Genomic DNA, 9,251 nt, shown 5'->3' with positions numbered 1-9,251 from the left:
CTCTAGGGACCTTACACTGCCTCTCAGAACAAGGTATCCCAGTTAAACCCAGTTTCTGACAGGCACGGGACATTCTTAAATAGGATGCCTCAAAGATGAGACAACTGCTCTGACTTCTAATACTGGTTCTAACACTAACCACAGGCTGACCCCTCTCCCGGTTAATCCAGGCCCCCATGGAGGCCCTAACTTCACACACAGACCAATATATCCAACCCTGGCCAGAACCTGAATTCTGATCTGTTTGTACATTGAGCCTTTTTCTCCACTCCATCCCCATATCCTCCATCATACAACTCTGTATGTTCTAAAGGGGGATGGGAAGAATATTTGTGAATCAGTGTAACCTTCTTACATGAAGAGTCACGGGAGGCAAGGGCAAGGGCAAGTCAATGGCACCAACGGAGGGTGTTCAGAGCTAACGTTCTGACTTGGGGAGAGTCTGGCTTCTCTTGAGAACAGCTCTCTCACTAGTCCGTGTGGCTATCTGAGGCTCTCAACCAGTTGGCTCAAAAGGGCAATACCCAGAGCCTTTCCCTGGGTCCCCAAGTTAGCCCAGGGGAGGGAGTGGCCCTGCCTTGGGCTGTTCTTAGAAAGGCCTTTGGGAAACAGGGGCGGGGATCAGGGGTGAGGAGGGTTGAGAGGGGCTGGAGAGGTGCCAGAAAAGATGGGGGGAGGGGAAGAAGATGAGACCCCGGGCATTTAGTCTAGACCATTTTAAGGACCAGGACACTGCTCACCACCAGCTTAGGTTGTGGGGAAGGGAGCTCAACTTTTTTTTTTTTAAGATTTTATTTATTTATTTGACAGAGAGAAATCACAAGTAGATGGAGAGGTAGGCAGAGAGAGAGAGAGGGAAGCAGGCTCCCCACTGAGCAGAGAGCCTGATGCGGGACTCGATCCCAGGACTCTGAGATCATGACCTGAGGCGAAGGCAGCGGCTTAACCCACTGAGCCACCCAGGCGCCCCGGAGCTCAACTTTTGCCTCTCAATCCTCCCAGGCCTGGCAGGAGAGACCTAACCCAACTGTCACCACTCAAAGATTAAGGTGAGCACTCAATACCCTGCATTTTGCTAAGTGGAAAGAATTCCTTGGGTGGCATATGGTGGCCTCATCTCACGGTCTGTAGGACATTGTCCTCCAACACGTCCCTGCTCAGTGCTCCTGAAATCTGGAAAGTGGGCTGTGTCTTTCTAGCTGTAATTGTGTGTGTGGCAGAGGTTGTTTTTGTTTTGTTTTGTTTGTGGGGTTGGTTTTTGTTTGTTTGTTTTGCAGGAAGGAGGTAAGGAAATGGAGCTGGGGGGAGGTGAAGTAGATACACGGGAGGGAAGAGGAAGGTAGTATTGCAGGCGTCAACATGCCTAATCGATTTTGCTTTCCTTCCCACAAATGCTGAGGAAAAAAGACCTGCAAAGCTGGAGAGTAGCTTCAGGGTGAATTTTCTGTGGTTTAAGGCTTTTCAGACCCCAGTTAGCCCTCTACCCACCTGAGCAAATGAAAGACAAGAAGGAAAAAAATACAAAGGAGAGATCAAGGTAAACACATGAATCTCCCTTTTGCCTCATGATCTTTGTAGAGAAGATGCCAGTGGCAGCAAAGCTGGAAACCCAAGCGACAACATGGAGGAAGCAAGAGGGCTATGGGAAGAAAAAGGAAGCAAGCGGACCACATGTCTTTCTTGAAAGACTTTCCTTTATTTCTCTGTAGCTGAAACCCTGAGCTCAGAGGGCTTAAAGTGTGGTCAAGGAAACAGCTTACAAGAAACAGCCAGAGAACAAGGTGGGAGACCAGAGCATGGAGATTCAGGTTAAAAAAAAAAAAATCAGACTAGATGAAAAAGTTGATGAATGGCGTTCAGAATCAGGGAAGGCTTCTGGGAGGAGGTGAGTATTGAAACTGACTTAGAGAATTTCAGTGTGGAGAACAGTGGGGAGGGTAGCCTTGGCTGGAGGAACACCATGAAGCCATCTATGTGGGGTGGGGGGTTGTGCAGAAGAACAAAGGCTGCAAAGAGCAATGTTTGTTGAGGGAGGCAGCCCGGTTGTAGAGGAGGGTGCTGGAACAAGGTCATTGTGGAGATCTGAAGAGAACGTACTGTACTGGTGGGAGCGAGGAAATAGACTTTGTTTCCCTTTTGAGAAGGACGGGGGAGGGGGGGTGCCAGGAGACTGAGACTGTGGGGGAGGCTTCCCCAATTCCCTCAACCCCTGGGCGCCACACACACACACACACACACACACACGCACGCGCGGGGCACACACACACACACACACGCGCGCGCGCACACACACACACACACACAGGGCTCAGCCCTCTGCCCCCTTGTACTTCCCCCTCCATGCTTGCAGGGCTAAAGGGTGACTTCTAAAATGAGCAGACTGATCCCACAGATAAAACTCAGTGTATTATTTTACAATCCTACTGTGAACATGCGGCTCTCTGCGTGGGTGTGCGTGCGTGTGTGCACGCATACTACTCTGGAAGGGCACACACAAAGCATGTCTTGTACTCTGTAAAACGGAAGCAGAGCAGGTGGCCGCCCGCTTGGCACCCTTTGAGGGAGGCTGCATGGCAAAGCGAGAATGGCACAGGACTTGGATTCAAATCCTAGCTCTGTCACTGCCCATCTGGGGGACCCGTCACCTCTCTGAGCCTCATTGCCTCATCTGTCCAATGGGTATCAGTGTACCTGTCCCATAAAGTTGTGCTGAGGGTGAAATGAGATCAACTGTAAAGCACCCAGCTCATAATAGGTACTGAAGCAGGGACAACTTTTTAATGGCAGTTGCCCACTCCCCCAGCCCATGTCATCCCCAGGAGCTTGCCCTGGGAGCCTGAATTCCCATTTCCCAACAAGTCCCAGCATCTTTGTTGAAAGTGCTGTTCAAGGCAGGGCTAGGCACTGTGGGTGTGGGAGGGGGCCACAAACATGAAGTGGAAAAGCATGTGGCAAAACCTTGACAGTTGTGGATTCCAAGTGTGGGGGTTCATTACATGATCCATTTCTTTGTGTAGCTTGGAAATTGAAACAAACTATAAGAGAAAGCAGAAGTACTCCTTGGCCAAGAAGGTTACATTTATCTTAGAGGAGAGAAGCAAGCCAGCAACTAATTTTTATGTCTGGCCAAACCGGCAAGGATGCCCTGGAAGCTTACTAGAAGGTGCCAGTGCACCCCTGCTGGAGAGAAAGGTGACCTCACCTGCAGCTCGAGTGGGCCACTTCCTGGAGGCAGGGGCATGGCTCAGCCCATCCTTTGAGAAAGAGGGGGGCTTTGCAGAGAATGGGGGGCTGGTTATAGTGGTCCAGGCTCAGAGGACAGACAGGTGTCAGCCACACAGACCTTGGACAGAAAGTGACCGGTGTGCTTTGAGAGCTGCAGTCCAGTTGGGCGTGGCAGGAGAGAGAACACATTTTAACCCCTTAGCCCTCCCTAAGCAGGCGTGGAGAGGGCTTCATGGATGAAGTTAACCTGCTCTCTGCTGGTTACGTGCAGGGCCGGGAAGGAGAGATGTGGGTGGTGGAGAATGGAGCTGGAGAACGAACCTCTTTGCGGGGGGAGTGGGTTGGGAGGGGCACCCCAGGTGCAGAACTGCAGAGGAGAGGGCCTAGTGGGGTCTGGCTAGTCGGCTCAGGGGCCTGAGTTCAAGACAGAACTTAGAAGCAGGCAAAATAGAGCATGATGGACAAAGAAGGGTAGAAATTTTCTCCTGCCCAAGCCGCCTCAGCCTGTGGAAGGCCCAGAAAGCCCCCATGGTCCATTTTCATTCTTTTCTAGGCACCCTGAGAATTTTTTTTTTCAGGTTAAAGAGGCCACTAATGCAGTTACAGGCCCTGGGGAAGAGGTGGCATGTGAAGCCACTGTTAACTCTTTACCTGTGGGGAGAAGCTTATCCACACTAGGACTTACCAGTCCTCCAGGGGGAGAGCAAGACTCTCTGAACCGGAAGGGATGAGGGGAGAGAGGAGCGTCAGTGAAAGAGAACAGGGCTGGCAAGCGAAGAGCAAGAGTCCATTTGGCTGAGGACCGACCCTCTTGGCAGGTGGTGGGGAAGGCAGTGGGCTTCAAAAGGAGAGGGTGGGACAAGGAAGCAAAAACCAACCACTTTGTCCAGGCCAAGGTACTCGCTTGGGAGTCCTGTGTACCCCTCTCTGCCTTCCTTCTTCCTCACTCTGGCCCCTCTGAATATGTGATTCCCACCTGTGTCCACACACAACAGGAAAGAGGCAGTCAAGAACAGCCCAGAATATTCTTTACAGGACAGGTCTGGCAGGCTGGGGAAGGGTGCCCAGGATGCTGCCAGGCTGCTCTTCACTTGCAAGGGCCAGCTTAACCCAAGCTTCTTAGGTAGGTGTCAGGAGAGAAGGCCCCAGAATCCAGCAACTCTGGCACAGGACAGTGGGCCTTAAGAGCTGGTGCTAATCCTAGGTTAAAGGCATGGCCTTACGAAGTTGGAATTAACCAACCAAAAGCATCCCTTTGCTAGTTGTGTCTGGGAGGGTGTGGGGTCACCAGGAGTCCCACTGAGAGTCCACATTCACCTTTCTTGGCTCATATCTAGCAAGTCATTTGCTTTTCATCTTTATTGCTGATGGTTTTTGAAAGTCTACCATTTACTAGGTACTTTGTCGTTATCAATAACACCTAATAGGCATGGAACACTTACGATGAACTTGACTTGTAGTCTCTTGGTTCATCGGCACAACAGCCCGCAATGCAGGTACTGCTGGTGTCCCCCATTGTACAGAATGAGAAACAGAAGGTCACACAGCAAACAACTGGTAGAGGCAGGATTCAAACTCAGATCTTATTAGCTCCCAAACCCACATACTGGGTGTTTCAGCGGCCTACTCCACAGTCTCCAGCGTGCTTTGCTGCCTCGCTCCTCACCAGCTCACAATTAGTAGATTAGTCATGTGTTGACACTTCTAGTCTCAGTCTAATGGCTTGTTTATTTAACTGATAGATGCTGCTCCCCATTTGAGGCCATTAGCATTTAAACAAAACAAAACAAAACAAAACAAAACAAAACTGTTGAGCCTGGCAAAGGGACACTGTGTTTACTGTTTTTCTCCCAGTGTTAATTGTGAGCATTTTCCAAATATGTATTTTGATGTCCTAAGGGTCCCTAAAGAGAACCACCCAGATTTTAGTAATCTCATGCAGCTCTAGTCCCACTCCCCTTAATGTCCTCGGTGAGGGGGACAAATGGCCCAGGGAGCCAGTCTTGGCTAGGAAGAGGAAGAGGAATGGTGACAGTCCTATTCTGAATAATGAGGAGGCAGAGAGGCTGGGCTGGGCCAGCAACTCTGTTTTTGGGGGCTAAGCCCTGGAGCACCCCCCCTTCCACGCTTGGGGAGGGAATTTCCTATTTCTTTCCAGGACAATAAGAACATCTGTGCCAAGGCAGAGGAGGAGGCCGGGCGCTCCGAGGCATCTCTGCCCGAGTCTTTTGACACTGTCCGATTGTTACTGTTTCAGTTTCTGCTTGGATCACTGACCATGTCCATTTAGAGCAGGCTGGCTTGGGTGAAGACAGTGTAGGGCTGAGTAAAGACAGAGAGGACCTGTCTGCCTGGGGGACAGGCTATGAGGTGGGCAGGGAGCTGGAATGACTCTCAAAGTGACCAGGTTACAAATGAGGCGCTGCAAAGTACAGGGTGAATCTTGCATCCATAAATGGGAGGAAGGGGCACTTCCACTGCCCCTCCTCCCCCGGAGTGAACTGCTGTTGACGGTGTCCAGTTGTTGGCAGCCTCCTGCCTCTGACAGATTGGGGTTTAGCCTGGCCTTGAGGGAAATGGATGAGAGAACTACAGGTTTGATCCTTATATGGGACAGTTTGTTTCACACAGAAAAAACTGGCTACTTCCTTCCTCTCAGATCCATTTGCAAACTGATGGGAGTGAAAGTGGAGAGTTTATGGCTCCTTCCATTCCTGGTACTAGAAGGTCGCATCAGGCCATGTGTCCTGATTGGGAATGCGACAGGATCTGGCCCCAGCAAATCAGTCTTAGATTGGGAGTGAGCTGAGGGAGCTCCTTAGTTTCTTCCTCACTTAGGACAACCAGCTCTGGAACTGGGAGTTCTGGGGACCAGGAGGAGGTAAGCATCTGCCTCCCGCATAATTAGCTCCCCCAGTCAAAAAACATTCATGGCCCATCTCTTTGGGCATCATGCTGTGCCTGGCACGAGCTAATAATCCCTACCCCGTCCTGGCCCTCCCAAGTTTACAACCTTAAGGCACACAATAATGACACAGATCCCAAAGGCGGCGGTTAACAAACACATACACTTGTCCGCCAGTCACAAGGGATCCATTGACTGAACCACAGCGACTAACAGGGCCCCCTTCAAAGAGCTTCTAGTCTGGTGGGTAAATATGTAAGACTAAGCGAGGGCCCAGAAGAGGTTCAGCAGATTACCATGGTCAACTTGTGCATCATCGAACACACATTTCTTTAAAGTGCCTATTGGCACATGGCTGGGTTTTCTGCCCACCCGAGCGGCGTCCCCAACCCCGGACTGAGGGTTTATGCGAGTCCTCCACGCGGATCAGTACAAAGGCCCAGAGGTAACATCGGTCTGTGGGGCGTGGTGGGGAGACCTGGGCCTGGTGGCGAGGGCCCAGACACTTGGCACGGGCTCGCCTTTTCTGCCTGGGTGGCCGGGCGGGCGTGTCACCGGCCTTCGCCCCGTTGGGCCTCACAGTCCGCAGTTGAGGTCCCTTACGGAATTATCGGGAGAGCCCCCTCGACCCCAACCCCGTCCCTACGGCCTCGAGTCCCAGGTAAGCTCTTGGCGCCTTGTTGACACAGGTTTGGGGAGGGAGTCGGGAGGACGCTAGCGTAAAACCATCCGGGCGGTCGGCTCCCGGCATCTCCCCGCGCGCTCCAGCCAGGCCTGGGCTGCGGGAGGCGCCGTGGCCGGCCCATCGCCCAAACACTTCCGACGGGCGCCTGCGTTCCGGGCGGCTTCCGCGGGCCGGGCTAGGCTGGGCAGGGGCGACCCGGCCCGGTTTCGCGTTCCCGGGTCGTTCACCCGCCCGCGAAGTGCCCGTGGCCCCGGGGCTCCCCCGAGGGCGGGCGGCGTGCAGCTCCGGACCGGGCCGCTGCAGGGCCTGGGCGGGCGAACCAGCGAGCGAGGCGGGGCGGAGGGAGCGCGTGTGCGGCGGCTAGCGCGCGGGAGCGCGAGCCGCCGGCCCGGGAAAGGAGGGTCGGGTAGCGGCGGTGGCGGCGGGAGGAGCGATCCCGGAGCTGGGGAGGTCGGCCCGGCCCGCCGGCCGGAGCGGCGCGGGGCGGCGGGGGGGCGGAGCACGGAAGGCGGAGATGGGGCCGCGGGAGGGAGGGGGCCGGCGGGGCGCGGCCAGGGGGCGGGGCGCTGGGACCTGGGGAAGATAAGAGCGTGCTCGTAGGGAGAGAGGGCGGGAGTGAGGGAGGGGCGGGGGACTTAGAGACCAAAGAGGAGACAAAAGGACGGGGTGGGTGGGAGGGGCATACACAAGCGGGGATAGGGGAGGGGCGCCCGGGGACGCCTCGGAGGGAGGGGTTGAGTGTATGGGGGGGTATGGTGTGGGAGGGACTTAGAGAGGGACGTGAAGGGACAACATAAGAAGGGAGTGCGGGGGTACGGAGAAAGGGAGGGGGTGGGCCAGGAGTGCTCCACCACGCCGGCCACGAAGGGGAGGGGAGGCCGCGAAGGGGAGGCCGTTGGGAGGAACGGCCACACGCAGGGAGGGGGATCCTGGGGATGGACAGTCCTCGAGGAAGGGGGGCCGGGGCTTCGGCAGGCTCGGATGGAGAGTGCTGCGAGAACCCGAGGGTGGAGGCGGATGGGCGTGTGTGGAGCGCCGAGGGCAGGGATTTAACACTACTGATCGGGATGACCAAAAGACCACGGTGGGGACCCGCACAGACGGGACGGGGCTCTTATAGCAGGACGAAAACTGCCCAGGAGAAAGTGGGACCTACGAGGCCTGAAAAAGGGTGGCGGGGGCGGCCTCGGGCTCGGCAGGAAGGCGCCACCACCGCCCTCTGCCCGTCCCCAGCGTGCCCCGCCCCGTCCGGGGGCCCTAAGGGCAGCGGCCTGGGCCGTGGGGGAGCCGAGCCAGGGCGGTACCATTCGGAACAGAGAGGGGGGCTTGGGGGGGGAAGGGAGGAGCCAGGGGTCAGAACCCTGTTGGGGGCGGGGGGGGCCACACCCTGGGAAAAAGGCTTGGGCACATCCAGAATGGACCAATCAGCGAGCAAGGCCAGGGTGGCGTCAAGGGGCAGCTTTGGCCAATGGGAAGGGAGAACACTTCGGAGGTTCGGAGGAAGAAAAGAAAAAAAAAGCTCCGCGAAACAACAATCGAATCCGTTTGGGGGCTTGAAAGGCTGGGAGTGGGCGTCGTTTATAGCACGTTCCAGCGCCTGCCCTCCCCTTTGAAGGATGGGGTCGCTTGCATCACTCCTGGGCTGCGGGGAGCACACGGAGCTGAGGAGGGTCCCGGGAAAGTAGATGAGGATTGGCCATTTACTGGGGGCACTTGATTGGGCGCTTCAATTTGGGGGTGGGTGGGTGGGACAGAGGTGTCAGCTTTGTGCACAGAAGAGTGAGGATAAGGTTATGGTCTCTTAAACGGAGCCACGAGTGGACACAGGTCCCCCATCCCCCCACTGGTTACTTAAGTGTCAACCAGCAAGTAGATGGAGGATGATCTCAAACCAATGGAGAACTTAAAAATACACCCTGGGCTCTAAACACAATCAACACACTCATTTCCCTTTCCAGCCCCGGGCTGGCTCTTGAGAGGATTGCAGTGGTACCATCGGGAGTTTCATAGAAATTTATGGAGTGGCTTTTGGCTTTGGAGTTTAGTCTCGGTTCCTAGTGCCTACTCAGTCATTACTGCATAGCCCTGGATATATCACTAATCTGCACTCTTCCACCTGTAGTTACTAGTAGTTACTAGTTACCTATGAGGTCCAAACATTGTGGAAGGGACCTGGAGAGTGATGTGCTTGGAAACCAGGGCCACACCGATTTGGGGAGGGCTGCAAAAGACAACTCTGTGGGGTTGCAGAGCTTTTGGCCCAGGGATTCCAAATGTCTGTGAAGTTCCTCAAACTGTACGTAAAAGTGTCCATGTTTGTGCAGTTTTCTGGGGAGGGTTCATTAACTCCCATCAAATTCTCAGAGGGCTCTGTAGACACACAAAAATGAACCCACATCTTGGACTAAAAGGAGTATAGCACCGTAATGGTTATGT

This window comes from Mustela erminea, chromosome X (assembly GCF_009829155.1).
Source record: "Mustela erminea isolate mMusErm1 chromosome X, mMusErm1.Pri, whole genome shotgun sequence".
NCBI lineage: Eukaryota > Metazoa > Chordata > Mammalia > Carnivora > Mustelidae > Mustela > Mustela erminea.
The sequence above is the reverse complement of the archived record's forward strand: the minus strand, read 5'-3'. Positions refer to the sequence as shown.